Source organism: Schistocerca americana, chromosome 4, assembly GCF_021461395.2.
Source record: "Schistocerca americana isolate TAMUIC-IGC-003095 chromosome 4, iqSchAmer2.1, whole genome shotgun sequence".
NCBI lineage: Eukaryota > Metazoa > Arthropoda > Insecta > Orthoptera > Acrididae > Schistocerca > Schistocerca americana.
The window spans coordinates 304,561,557-304,575,929 of NC_060122.1; the positions used below are offsets into that span (position 1 = coordinate 304,561,557).

Consider the following 14,373-nt stretch of genomic DNA (forward strand, 5'->3'; position numbering starts at 1 on the left):
CCAACTTTCAAATCGAGCAATGATCACCATTCAAAGACAAGGGAAATTAGAGTATATATGTAGATGTAGATATTCTATTTAAAATCCACTTCTTAATTCACTATCAACTTTTCTTCAGTCTTTCTTTTTTTTTTGGTTTCACCATCCATTCTCTGCTCTTAAATAGCTGCGACAGGTGAGTCCTACATGGTAATTGTTTCTATGTGGAGCTATTTCATGATCAGGTTAACATTATCAGCTTACACAGCAAATGGACAAAAGCATGGCACCCTCCGCTGGAACGTAGCATTTATGGACAACCATGGTATATGGTGGTCAGCTGGAGACACCTTCAATAAGTTGTTTGAATGTCTGTGGAGGAATGGCAGGCCATTTTTCCCCCAAGTGCCGAAACGAGCCAGACCACTAGAAACACTTCCTTGCCGTAACACCACCTCTTCCGTACTTTACTGTTGGTACGAGACATGACACGCAAATTGACGTCGTAATGGAAATCGATTGTCAGTGAGAACGTGTGACACACGTATCCTTTGCGTGTCGGTTAGGATCTTTTTACGATTGCTGTCCTTACGCAGTGTTACATTGCTGCGAATAGCATACCGTTTGTTGTGGCTATGTTGGACAGCTCGCACCGATGCAACAACAAATGGGGCAACTTCATTCTCGGTGTGGTCACGGGCACGACCAAACGTGACAGCTCCTTTCTGCCATTCCGCCAGGTATTCATGACAACCCATCTTGCAGAACTGATTCCACGCAGTCGACTGGCACGTAGACATCACTTCACTGCCATAACTAACGTAAGCGATGGTGACATGACCGTCCGGTTCAGTTCTACGTCATCTGCAGCAGTTCACCATTTGGATATTTTAAAAGACAGTCTAAAATTTTGTCCGGTGAACTCGGTAATGGTGGTGCATCTATGTCACGCTATGAAACCAATGTATATGCCATGTGACAGTTGGAAAAAAGCAGCCAGGTCATTCGGCGCTATAAGTACCGGCGCTGACAGTCACAGATCATTGCTAAAATAAAGCACTGATTCTGACAACACAGTGACCTGATGTATTAAAATTATATAAAGAGTTGGAACTTTAATAGTGGTAACTGTTTATTTACAACTTACACAGAATAGATACACGTTTCAAAGATTTTCTGTACTTCAGAGTAGCAACTAATATCGTACGTATATAACCCTTTGCCAGAGATTTGGCGCTCGTAGGATACCCCTAACAGCGCCAGTTGTGGTGATAGTTATAGTGAACGGTGTATTGCTAGACGAATCTGTATAAAAGTTTTAAAGTGAATGCCTGAACTGCATCCTTATATTTGGGAAGCAAGTTCAAGTCAGAAGGGCTTAACTCCGAGCTGTATGGTGGCTGGTGCAACACTTCCCAGACTCATCGATCGAACAGATCAGTACCAACTTGCGCCATATGTAGCCGAGCACGGTCCTGCAAAATGATGGGCGGCTCCTGCAGAAAGTGCCGCCGCTTCCTTCTCTAAGCTGCTAAGTGTATCCTACTACTTCAACATTGCTGGCAACGGGTTATGCTCAATGCTGGTGGCTACTCTGATGGACAGTCAAACTTAAAAACAAGAGCATTTTGTATAAGCTGTAAATTAGCAGTTGCCACTACTAAAGTACAAACTCTACGAATAACATCATTCCAGCGAAATTCTCAATATAATGCGATGATTATCTTTTCAAGATTCGGTCAGATAATGAAGTTTGAAATGCTGTACTTAGAATTATTTCTGCATACACATTTCACAAGCGGCGTAGTTATCTTTTCTGTGAATCTCATTTTTTGATATGTTGTACATCGTCTGGTTCATAGTTCAGACATGTCTAGAACACAACACATCAGTTTTATAAGAAGGATGTCGCTTACACACAATTTGTCGCAAAACTGTAAACAGGTCCAAATGACTCTGAGCACTATGGGACTTAACTTCTGAGGTCATCAGTCTCCTAGAACTTAGAACTACTTAAACCTAACTAACCTAAGGACATCACACTCATCCATGCCCGAGGCAGGATTCGAACCTGCGACCGCAGCGGTCGCGTGGTTTCAGACTGAAGCGCCTAGAACCGCTCGGCCACTCTGGCCGGCTATGTAAACAGGATTGGGATCCACTTTTATCTATAACTTACAGTTTTTATACAAAACGGTTTTTTAAAGAGTTTTACTAAATTCATTAAAGTTACTGATTTAGAACTAGAAACAGAACATACTAGAAAATATTAATTACGATGGAAAATTTTACAGTGAGTCACATAACAAGAGCATATTGCTCACTCAAAATCTTTTTCAATTCTCTTTACGTGTAAGTACAGACGAAACGCTTACCACATTTTCTGTAAGATGCAGATAACACCTTTTTGCAGATTTGTCTGAAATAACGGTTTTCTTCTTCCTTAATATGATAAAATGAGGGCACAACAAATGCCTTTAGTTTTCTTCCGATAGCAAAGCGGCATTAGTATAAAAAAAATCATCCTTTCAATGGGCTAAAGGCAGAGATTGCTAGCTTTAGCTTCCGACCGAGGGCTTCTATTTTTTTTATTTTTTTTTTTTATGCAGTGGCGGGGTTCGAGCCCGAAGAAGACGTCGTTTTTGATATTAATCAAATACGATCCCCCCCCCCTTTTTTTATAATACGGATGGAGGCATGCAAGGGAGGGCGGGGAGGGCAGAGTGGGCAGGGGTCGTAACCTGAGGCCTGGCCACAGTGTCTTCCTCGTCCGCCAAGGTATCGTGGATAGTAAGAGGAAATCAGTTGTGGGATTTATTTATTCATTTATTGAGTTTTTAAATTTTTTATTTACTTGTTTTAATATATTCGTAATTTGTATTCACTTTATCTCACAAAAAAAATAAATGTACCTAGCACCGCATCGTGCTCTGAGTAAGCAAAACAATATCTCGGTACTTTCCTACACCGGGGTAATACTGTATATATGGGTACAAAAAAAGTGCTTCGCACACAATGCAGAAGGGTGTGTCACTACTCTCCTTACGCTTCATCCTTCTTCATCCAGGTACGTCTTGTCGTATGTTGCTGTTGCTGTTGTTGTTGTTGTTGTTGTCTTCAGTCCTGAGACTGGTTTGATGCAGCTGTCCATGCTACTCTATCCTGTGCAAGCTACTTTATCTCCCAGTACTTACTGCAACCTACATCCTTCTGAATCTGCTTGGTGTATTCATCTCTTGGTATCCCTCTACGATTTTTACCCTCCATTTGTGATCCCTTGATGCCTCAGAACATGTCCTACCAACCGGTCCCTTCTTCTTTTCAAGTTGTGCCACAAACTCCTCTTCTCCCCAATTCTATTCAATACCTCCTCATTAGTTATGTGATCTACCCATCTAATCTTCAGCATTCTTCTGTAGCACCACATTTCAAAAGCTTCCATTCTCTTCTTGTCCAAACTATTTATCGTCCATGTTTCACTTCCATACATGGCTACACTCCATACAAATACTTTCAGAAACGACTTACGACTTCCTGACACTTAAATCTATACTCGATGTTAACAAATTTCTCTTCTTCAGAAACGCTTTCCTTGCCATTGCCAGTCTACATTTTATATCCTCTCTATTTCGACCATCGTCAGTTATTTTGCTCCCCAAATAGCAAAACTCCATTACTACTTTAAGTGTCTCATTTCGTAATCTAATTCCCTCAGCATCACCCGACTTAATTCGATTACATTCCATTATCCTAGTTTTGCTTTTGTTGATGTTCATCTTATATCCTCCTTTCAAGACACTGTCCATTCCGTTCAACAGCTCTTCCAAGTCCTTTGCTGTCTCTGACAGAATTACAATGTCATCGGCGAACCTCAACGTTTTTATTTCTTCTCCATGGACTTTAATACCTACTCCGAATTTTTCTTTTGTTTCCTTTACTGCTTGCTCAATATACAGATTGAATAACATCGGGGACAGGCTACAACCCTATTTCACTCCCTTCCCAACCGCTGAGTTCCTTTCATGCCCCTCGACTCTTATAACTGCCATCTGGTTTCTGTACAAATTTTAAATAGCCTTTCGCTCCCTGTATTTTACCCCTGCCACCTTCAGAATTTGAAAGAGAGTATTCCAGTCAACATTGTCAAGAGCTTTTTCTAAGTCTACAAATGCTAGAAACGTAGGTTTGCGTTTCCTTAATCTATTTTCTAAGCTAAATGTTAGGGTCAATATTGCCTCACGTGTTCCAACATTTCTACGGAATCCAGTTTAATCTTCCCCGAGGTCGGCTTCTACCAGTTTTTCCATTCTTCTGTAAAGCATTCGTGTTAGTATTTTGCAGCTGTGACTTATTAAACTGATAGTTCGGAAATTTTCACATCTGTCAACACCTGCTTTCTTTAGGATTGGAATTATTATATTCTTCTTGAAGTCTGATGGTATTTCGCCTGTCTCATACATCTTGCTCACCAGATGGTAGAGTTTTGTCAGGACTGACTCTCCCAAGGCTGTCAGTACATCTAATGGAATGTTGTCTACTCCCGGGGCCTTGTTTCGACTCAGGTCTTTCAGTGCTCTGTCAAACTCTTCACGCAGTACCTTATCTCCCATTTCATCTTCATCTACATCCTCTTCCATTTCCATAATATTGTCCTCAAGTACATAGCCCTTGTATAGACCCTCTATATACTCCTTCCACCTTTCTGCTTTCCCTTCTTCGCTTAGAACTGGGTTTCCATCTGAGCTCTTGATATTCATACAAGTGGTTCTCTTTTCTCCAAAGGTCTCTTTAATTTTCCTGTAGGCAGTATCTATCTTACCCCTAGTGAGATAAACCTCTACATCCTTACATTTGTCCTCTAGCCATCCCTGCTTAGCCATTTTGCACTTGCTGTCGATCTCATTTTTGAGACGTTTGTATTCCTTTTTGCCTGCTTCATTTACTGTGTTTTTATATTTTCTCCTTTCATCAATTAAATTCAGTATTTCTTCTGTTACCCAAGGATTTCTACCAGCCCTCGTCTTTTTACCTACTTGATCCTCTGCTGCCTTAACTACTTCATCCCTCAAAGCTACCCATTCTTCTTCTACTGTATTTCTTTCCCCCATACCTGTCAATTGTTCCCTTATGCTCTCCCTGAAACTCTGTACAACCTGTGGTTCTTTCAGTTTATCCAGGTCCCATCTCCTTAAATTCCCATCTGTCGTATGTTATTCCACCGATAATCGGACGTAGTCTTGTCGGCTCAGTCAGTGGGTATCTTCTCCTACCTGTTGATAATCCAGCTCCGTGGAGGGTCACGTAGGGCACTCCCTAAGTAATTAGAAAAATGTTGTCCGTATTTTGGGTTACGTACGATCTTGCAATGACGTTCTTGTAGGTAGTTCCAATGTCTAATACACCTTTAGGTCCATCGTGAAATAAGTACTGTATCGCATGCTCACGGATCCACGTGACTGGTTGGTTTTGGTGCGCGGGAAATACTGTTCATCCGGAAACAGTAGAAGCCGAAGTGTGATATGTTCCGGAGTCAGTCGTACAAAAAACGACAAAATTTGTGCACCAAGCGCCATACGTCTTCTGCCTCGCCACATGTGAGACGGTGCTCGTCCGTGTCCGGTATTCCGCAGTCTACTCGTATAGGCGATTCCACTATACTTATCTTGTGGAGGCGTGATCGGGTGATCTATTTACCGTTGACTGCGATGTATTATGTGGATCGGACGTCTGTATCCAGTGTAACCGCGTGTATCGTCCGCCACACCACCTTCCAATTAACTTGAGTATTTTTGACCTTCACGATGATTGGCGGGCGCCACTGCTGTAGGACATGATATATATATATATATCCCTCGCCGACGCCTGTTTCGTCGATGGTACTCCGATACGGACATAATTGTGTTTGATATAAAAGTGTCCGAAGTAGCTGAAGGGTGGGGGGTATGTCTTGCGGCATCATTGGGGGCATAAGAGAGGATGGAGCTATAGACTCCAGCAGCAAACCTATCAAATTTTCCGAGTGGTGGCATCACAGCTTGATGTGCGAGGTGACAAACAGGGCCACAGATCTGTCGTGGACATGGACTAGGCCAAGACTCCCTTTGTGGGGGGAAGGGTCAGCGACTCATAACTGACTTTGAGGAACATGCCTGTACTGACGTAGGCTCCGAATGCCTCTAATAGACGTCGAGCAATAAGTAACGGTATTGGAAGGACACGCGCTATGCGTGGAAGGCGCGATGCGAGGTAAACATTGACGAAGTGTGTCCTTTGAAGAATGTCGAGGGTCCGTAGACGAAGGTTGAAGATCTGGACCCGAATTTGTTGTAATAAGCGGCGGTAGTTAAGGGCTGCAGTGAGCTGTATGTCATTGTGAAACTCTATTCCGTGACATTTGATAGTGTCACTAAGCTGTAGGGGGTCGACACACGCTGGTGTCAATCCGTCTCCTATGGCCATGGTGACCGATTTGGTGACGTTAAGACAGCTGCCGGAAGCCACACCGTATGTGGTAATCCATTTTAGTACGCTGGTTACATCGCCGCGATTGCGGAGCACGAGAACCAGGTCGTCTGCGTACGCTGCGCAGTGAAATGTGACGTCACGTAAGATGAGTCCGGTGAGGCGTTGACGGAGGCCACAGAGGAGCGGTTCCAGTTCCAGACCATAGAGTAACGTCGACAAGGGTCAGCCTTGACGCACTGATCGGAAAATCGGGAGCGACTGCGTGAGACGCCCGGTAACGAGCACCTTGGAAGTCGCCCCTCGGAGGAGGCGCATCACGACGTCTGTGAATTGCTGTGGGTACTGCATGTGTTGGAGAACGGACGTTAGATGCGCGTGATCCACTCTATCAAAATCTTGGCTAAAATCTAGTGATGCCAGCGCTCCCGGGATGCGGCGTGGTCTCGCTAGGGCTAGCATGTCACGGTATCGATACAGTGCTGTGTGGATGTTATTGAAACCCCCTAGGGAAGCCGAATCTGGTGAGATGACGTGAGGCAGGGTCGGTCGTATACGGTTTGCTAATAGTCTGGTGAATATCTTCATGTCACAGTTGACGAGTGTTAGCGGGCGATACTCACATATTCGACCCTACCTTTAGATTTGTGAACCGGTGTAATTATTCCTTGTACAAGGTCGCAGGGAACGGTACTGCAGGGGACATAAGCTCCCGACAGATGTTTGTCAACTTCGGAGCCAGTAAATGCTGGAAAGTTCTGTAAAACTCAACAGGGAGACCGTCGGGACCAGGAGACTTATTCGGCGCTCCTTTAGCTATGGCGTCAATAACTTCCGTAATGTCGTTCAATAATTCAGTTAGTAAATCCTGCGGGACAATGCCATAAAGTAGTTATGAGACTCCTCTCACCGTCGTCGGGTCGGATCATTGAGCAGAATAAAGTCGTGCGTAATGGTCGAAGAAGGCTGCACCAATATCGCGTTGTGTTATGTGATGACGGCCGTCCTCAGTGGTGATGGCCTGTATCAGCGCCCGTCTCCGCAGTTTACGTTCTCGAATGACGACGTACATTGTGGGTCGTTCCTATGCGAGTCTGTCATGTGTTCGCGCTCGGACGATCGTCCCTTCGAGGTGTCGGCGCATATGGGCTTTCGCACGCTGTACTGTCATCTGTCGTTCCGGTGTGGGTGGCAAGGAGGCACATTCGAGAAGGACGGTGAAATAAAAATCGAGAGTCTGCCGCCTCCAAGTAGCGGTCTCACGACCATACGTAATAAATGTTTTCCGTAGGGCTGGCTTGGCGCAGTTTAACCACCAACTGATCGGTGTAGGATACGTCGGGGGCATAGACTTACTAAATAAAAACTAGACCGCGCATTGGCGCTAGTGTCGCGTCCCCACATTAAACGTGATAGAAGCCGCCATTTCCAGGGAAACAGTGCGTAAAAAGAGTTCGTTCGTGTGCTGCTTTTAATTGTAACAGTAAGAATGGAAGCAAAGACGAAGAAGGAAATAATGTTACATTTCACAGGTCAGTCATTTCTGGTTGTTTGTTACTTTCTATTACTTGTCTATAGTATTTTCATGGAGAAATAATACATCATGAGCGTTTGTTTTTGTTTAGATTTCCCCTTACAAATGAATTTCTAAATCGGAAATGGATTGTTGCTACTCGGAGAGAGAACTTCCAACCGACAGCAAATCATTTGCTGTGCTCTCTTCATTTTGAAGAGAATTATTACATGGAGAATTATGTAAATAGACGTCAAGTGAAGGACGATGCTATATCGACAGTATTTGGATTTCCAACTCATTTGAAAAAGGTATAGTGTTTGCAAAGCCAATTAATGCAAATGCTAAATGTAGGTGGCAGCAGATTGTTCTATAGCCTAACATCATGTCTATATTTATACCTTATACTGTATCTAATAAACTTTCTGCTACAAAAATTGCAAGTTACATAGGGAAAAAGTTGCAGTGTTAGATTACAGACAAAGGTACTTTGTTGCATGTCAAGTACTTATATTGTATTTGCATATAAATTACTAAAAATACTAACAGGGTTAATGTACTAAGTCGAACTGAATGAAGAACTAGACACATGATAGGTATTTAGATTTTTAATCAAATATATATTAAGTGTGAATCAGAGGTAGGTCGAATAATTGCGTTTAGATACTTAACATGTGTTGTCAGGTGGTGATTATACTTCGTAAATGGACAAATATTTGATCAAATGTTGCAAACTCAACCACTTTCAGAGGTGCTATCAGTGTTAAAAACTAATGTGCGAATGAAATTCCTACGGTATTTAAAGTGATATGGGTTATTACAATTAATCATACCAATATTCGAGTGTAGACAATACTGTCCTAAATAAAAGTAAGCGTGTAAAATGTACACAGTAGTCGGCAAAAAGCAAACAGGACCTGACAGGAAAATTATGTGAATTAAATAATAATCGTACTGTCTGCTACTTTAAAAGTTTCATGTAATTATCTAATGCAAATAGCTCGATGTAAGCTCGCTCCACCTTGTTAGGAAAGAGCCTTACATCCTTAAATTTCGCGTCTCTATGCAGGCGTATTTGGGAAATTAGGAAACTTCATTAATTTAAGTATACTTTTAAAATAGACTAGAATACTCAGTATATTTTTAAACAAACATGTGTTTAAGTTGTGCTTCAATTTGCTCTTTTTGCGTCTCATATACTTCAAATCACAACCCCAGTACTAGGATTCATCCCCGCAAATGGCGGCGATTAGCTGCTTCAAAATGGCTCAAATGGCTCTGAGCACTATGGGACTCAACTGCTGAGGTCATTAGTCCCCTAGAACTTAGAACTAGTTAAACCTAACTAATCTAAGGACATCACACACATCCATGCCCGAGTCAGGATTCGAACCTGCGACCGTAGCTGTCTCGCGGTTCCAGACTGCAGCGCCAGAACCGCGCGGCCACTTCGGCCGGCTAGCTGCTTCAATTGGGGGACAGTTGCCTCGCTTCTCCGCTACGGCGTGGTAGGGGCTTGGTCGGGAGGCGGCAGACGCACGAACTTCACGTGTCTTCGATGGCGCGTCGACATTCCGGAGAAGCGAGATGAGCAAGGTTTAATTTCCAGGGATGTCGGCTGCGCCACACCCATTGGCGACGAAGGGTGACGGCACATATACAGGTCTCGTGATCGGAAAAGGCTACGGGGCACAACTCCACGTCGCTCACTGTTGCCGCGAGAGAACGGGAGACGTAAATCCTATCGATGCGATTAGACGAGTGACTTGTGAAATGTGTGTATCCCAGTCGATTTCCTCGGACATGTTTCCATGCATCTACCAGCTGGAGACCGCCGATGAGTCTCCCAAGTTTCGGGCACGGTGAATGGCGTGGCAGCTGATCTTTAGATGCATGGGTGCTATTGAAATCGCCCCCTAATACCATATCATAGTGCCTGCCATTAAAAAGCGGTGCTATTCCTTCTGCGAAGAAGAGCGATCGGTCGCGACGGCCATTTGTTCCGGAAGGGGCGTACACATTGATAAACTGGACGCCTAGCACCGTTACGGCCATTCCTCTAGCGTGGGGGAGATATCGGACTTCATACGCCTCGGGGCCCCCTCTGAGGAGAACTGCGACTCCACTGTTAGTTGGCGAGGCGTAGGACACATGGGTCTTATAACCATACGTACCCGGGAAATCGGCGACGAAGACTTCTTGGAGGAAGACAGTGTCAACTTTTGCTGCATTGAGTATGTTATGGAGCAGCGACGACTTCGTACGTGCCCGAATGGTGTTAATGTTGATGGTCGCTAAGCAATAAGTATGTCTCCTGCAGTGTGGGCCGCCGTCAGCGTCGCCGTAAAAGGTGGGGCCTGCAATCTACAGGCCGCGTCCGCGCCGTCTTCTGTTGCTAGGTGTGGTGTGGGAGGAGGGACCGCACTCCTCATCCACCACAGCGGGCGTAGAATCGTCTTCAATGTCGTCCGCCTAAGGTCCGTAAGTTAACAGTGGCTGCGGTAGAACGCTTGTGAACTGAGTGACTGAGAGTGAATCCGCAGTTGTTTCCGGTTGTTTACCAATAGCGGGCGCTGTGCTTGTGATCTGTTTGTCCGAGAGAGAGGAAACAGATTTTTCGAAACCAAAGTGACAGATGAGGTCGATCCCGTGTCATCCATTTTTCTCGTCTCGTTGGCCGTACGGTCGTCAACTGGAGAAGACATCCGCTAGAGTCAATCGTCTGAGGGTGTGCGACGTCGCTTTTTATGTTTTCTCGGCGAACTTTGTTTGCGGACGTGGGTTTCTGTGTCCGAAAGAGTTTGTGGTTCCCGCATCGCATCGCCTTCAGGGAGAAAAGCAGAGGCCGGTACAACCCTAGTGTCGAGTTCCATTCTCTCTTTCGAATCTTCTTGTGGAGTCGATGGGCGGCTTTCAGCAATCTCTGTGGACTCCGTAATGTGTTGGTCAATCCAGGACTGGCGACAGATGTGCATTCTAACGCTTCCTGTCTTCCAAGTGGTCTTTCGTCTGCCATGACGGTCGGTCGTGTCACCCCTGCGTAATTCAGGGGGAGAGCCGTGAGCGTAAGAGATGGTGCCGTGTCGTCTAATGGAATTTTTGTAACCCGACGTTGAATTCACGCCGAGGGTGCATGATCCTCCTAGCCGCAACCAGAACAAGTGCGAGGCTGTCCATCGTACATTACGATTGCTCAACATCCACCTATGACTAAGTATGATGGCACGTGCTTCTTTAACTGAATTTTGACTTGTCGGACGCCGTTGAGGAGCTGATACGTGTCGGTGTTCAATTTCTCGGCCACGTGGATAATTGCCGTCCCATACGGGTCGAAAGCTGAGGTAACGATATCCGGTGGCACTTCGAACGGGAGTTCGAAGACTCTTAATGTGCGTAATACTGGTCCTGCGTGGTCAACGGTAACATCCCCGACGTGACCATCGGAGTGTTTGAACTTGAGAGTGTTCGCACATCTGTTCACAACTGCGTGACATAACTCGTCATCGACCATCTTGGCGTAAACGACGCTACTTGTGGTGGATAGGTGGATACTGACAATGTGCTGTGGTGGTATTTGAACTTCGTCACGGATGAATCGTTCGATTTCAAAGGCTCGTGGTCTTGCGTAGTCGGGCTGGGAGCTGATCTTGATGGTAGCTTTTCTGTACGAATGAGCCACAGCGACTCAGTGTTAACGGACGCGAGTATTAGCTGCGACGAGGAAGTAAACAAACTACGCGCGCTCGCGACTCTGCGGACGGGACGTAAACAAGACGTCCTCGCCGCTCACCGGCCGAAAGCAGACTGAACAGTTAGTTCGCCTGCGTACAGCTCCGCTTCCCAAACACGACTTGTACTTTCACCAAAACAATTCAGTATTAGCAAATACGCAGTGCCGAGCCGACCCTCCGATGACACCATTAGCGTGACATAGGCACGGGTCTCAAGAACCGAACAGTGGATGATGTGTCTAACAATTCCAAAACAGTATCAAAAGAACTATCGGGAGCTCCAAGAGAATACATTTCTTTGGATACGGATGTTATTGTTATTAACTTCTTCAAACATTAAAAATCTGAGAATATCAGACCATACTGGAGAAATAGAGGTTTTCAGCAGCGACGTAAATTTAACTAAGGAGCACGCATTGTACTAAAAAAAGATTATCTTGGCTCATTCGTTGTCCTGGTGAGCTCCCAAACAGATTTTCACATTCCAGTCTAATCGAAGCCTCAGGCTACGCTACAGATCTATCACTTATAAAAGTACCACATATACCGAGGTCACGCTCTTTACGGGGCGGTCATTATTTGGGCTCGAATATTTTAGCAGTCGAGTGAGACAGTACATCGCGCCACGAGTACAAGTAGGCAGATGTGGAACAGAGCTGTACTGAATATTAGTGAAGATTTAGGTGAAATAAATGTCTACAATACGTAATAAATGGAAGTGTGGTGAGTGATAAAATATTAATCAGAGAATTCAGAGGAAAAGATATGGACAAGAAGTTATGAAGGAAGTGTTGGAAGTTAACAATCGCGCTTGTGTGATGGTACTATACGACGTCTGATTTAAACTTTAATAATTCTCACTGGGTCAATTCCAGAATGGCGCAAACCAGAGAGACAGTGGTATTGCATAACACTGACGAGTGCGCTTCGTAAGTGAAACTTGTTGTGCTGAAATTTTTATCTAATAAAGAAGGAGTATAATTACAAGAGCTCCATCTTAGTCACTAAATGTAAATCAGACCATTCTGTTATCTATTAAAATGAACATTTCACCAAACTATACGAAAAGATCGATATAGGGATCTTTCTTTGTGTTCCTACAGGTGAATTCTTCCCCCCCCCCCCCTCCACTCCTCCCCCCCTCCCCCTCCCCCCACCACGCGAACGCAAATAGTCACCGAAGTATAGCGAAAAGTGGGAGGAAGCTTACACTGTTACTAATATCTTCACTTAAAGAAACAGTTTTTTCAAACGGACATCACACACATCCATGACCGAGGCAGGATTCGAACCTGACACCGTAGCGGTCACACGGTTCCAGACTGTAGCGCCTAACCGCACGGCCACACCGGCCGGCCGTCCTGTGACCTCGTCAGCTTTGGGTAGTATGTTTCTGTAATGATTTTCCCTTTAGAAACGTAATCTCTTAGTACTACACCAAAATAGTACAAAAAAAGCATCAGCTTTCATAAATACGATTGGGTTATCACTTGTTACGGCAAAGCTGTAACCACATATTTCCGTTGTTTGGTTTGCTCCTTTGCCTCGAGTAATAACGGTACACTCAGCACACGCCCAAGGCGATTTGGCGGCGATACAAATAATTTTTATTGGCGTCACATAGATACAATATTTTCGCTGCATCCTTGTTTCGGCGGGCTTTTTGTATTGGTGTGAGCAGCTGCGGAAGCCAGTGGGTTGCGACGTTTTTCATTTTCAGAACATCTTACAAGGTGTTAATAACTAATCTACGACTGATTGTCGCTTTTTCCACTACTACCTCTATTGTAATACGCCGTTTATTGGCACTGGCGCCGGCCGAAGTGGCCGTGCGGTTCTGGGCGCTGCAGTCTGGAACCGCGAGACCGCTACGGTCGCAGGTTCGAATCCTGACTCGGGCATGGATGTGTGTGATGTCCTTAGGTTAGTTAGGTTTAACTAGTTCTAAGTTCTAGGGGACTAATGACCTCAGAAGTTGAGTCCCATAGTGCTCAGAGCCATTTGAACCATTGGCACTGGCGTCTCCGCTTCTCTTGCCATTTCCAGTTCATTACAGAAAGATGGACTACCGATCTTCGTCATTCAGTCCTGTTTGACGGCTCTGGAATCGTCTGCGCCACCTAACCTCGGTGCCATATGGCGATGCGTCGTTACCGTACACTTCCACAGACTCAGCATGGAATGTTGCACCTCTGTTCACATTCAAGTACAGAAACTCATTTAGCGCATGATAGCCCGCTTTATCAGTGGCCAAAGCCATTTTTTTTTTTTGCACCACTAGCGCTGAACACGAAAATTTCAATATATACCAGGACTGTAGGTGGGCACTTGCAAAGATACAAAAAATAATCAAGTAAATTTATTTTATGAGGTGATAATGCAGACCTTATGACGATCCCTCGCAAGTGCTGCAGCGTTCAGCAATATGTAAATGCTATTACAATTGAATTACTTACTGCCCATCAAACATTAATACAACTTAAAATACGGGACGACTGCATCCGAGAGTAACTCAAGTCCACAACAAAATATACGAAGCAGAAGTCCCCGAACTTCAGTCACTCGCTAATAACGTGAAAAAGTTTCATTTGAATTCCACACGACCTAGGCCGCGCTAGCACAGATGTATGGAGAAAATGTTTCTGTCAGCTGCAGTCGAGCGCTGCTGGAAGGTACGCTGCGTCTCCC

General features: G+C 44.7%; 1 protein-coding gene across 1 annotated transcript in view; it reads right to left on the reverse strand.

Moving 5' to 3' along the window:
• The window catches only part of LOC124613436 (Kv channel-interacting protein 4-like), a 504,767-nt gene that overhangs the window by 154,813 nt on the left and 335,581 nt on the right, over window positions 1-14,373 (reverse strand). The window lies entirely within an intron of this gene.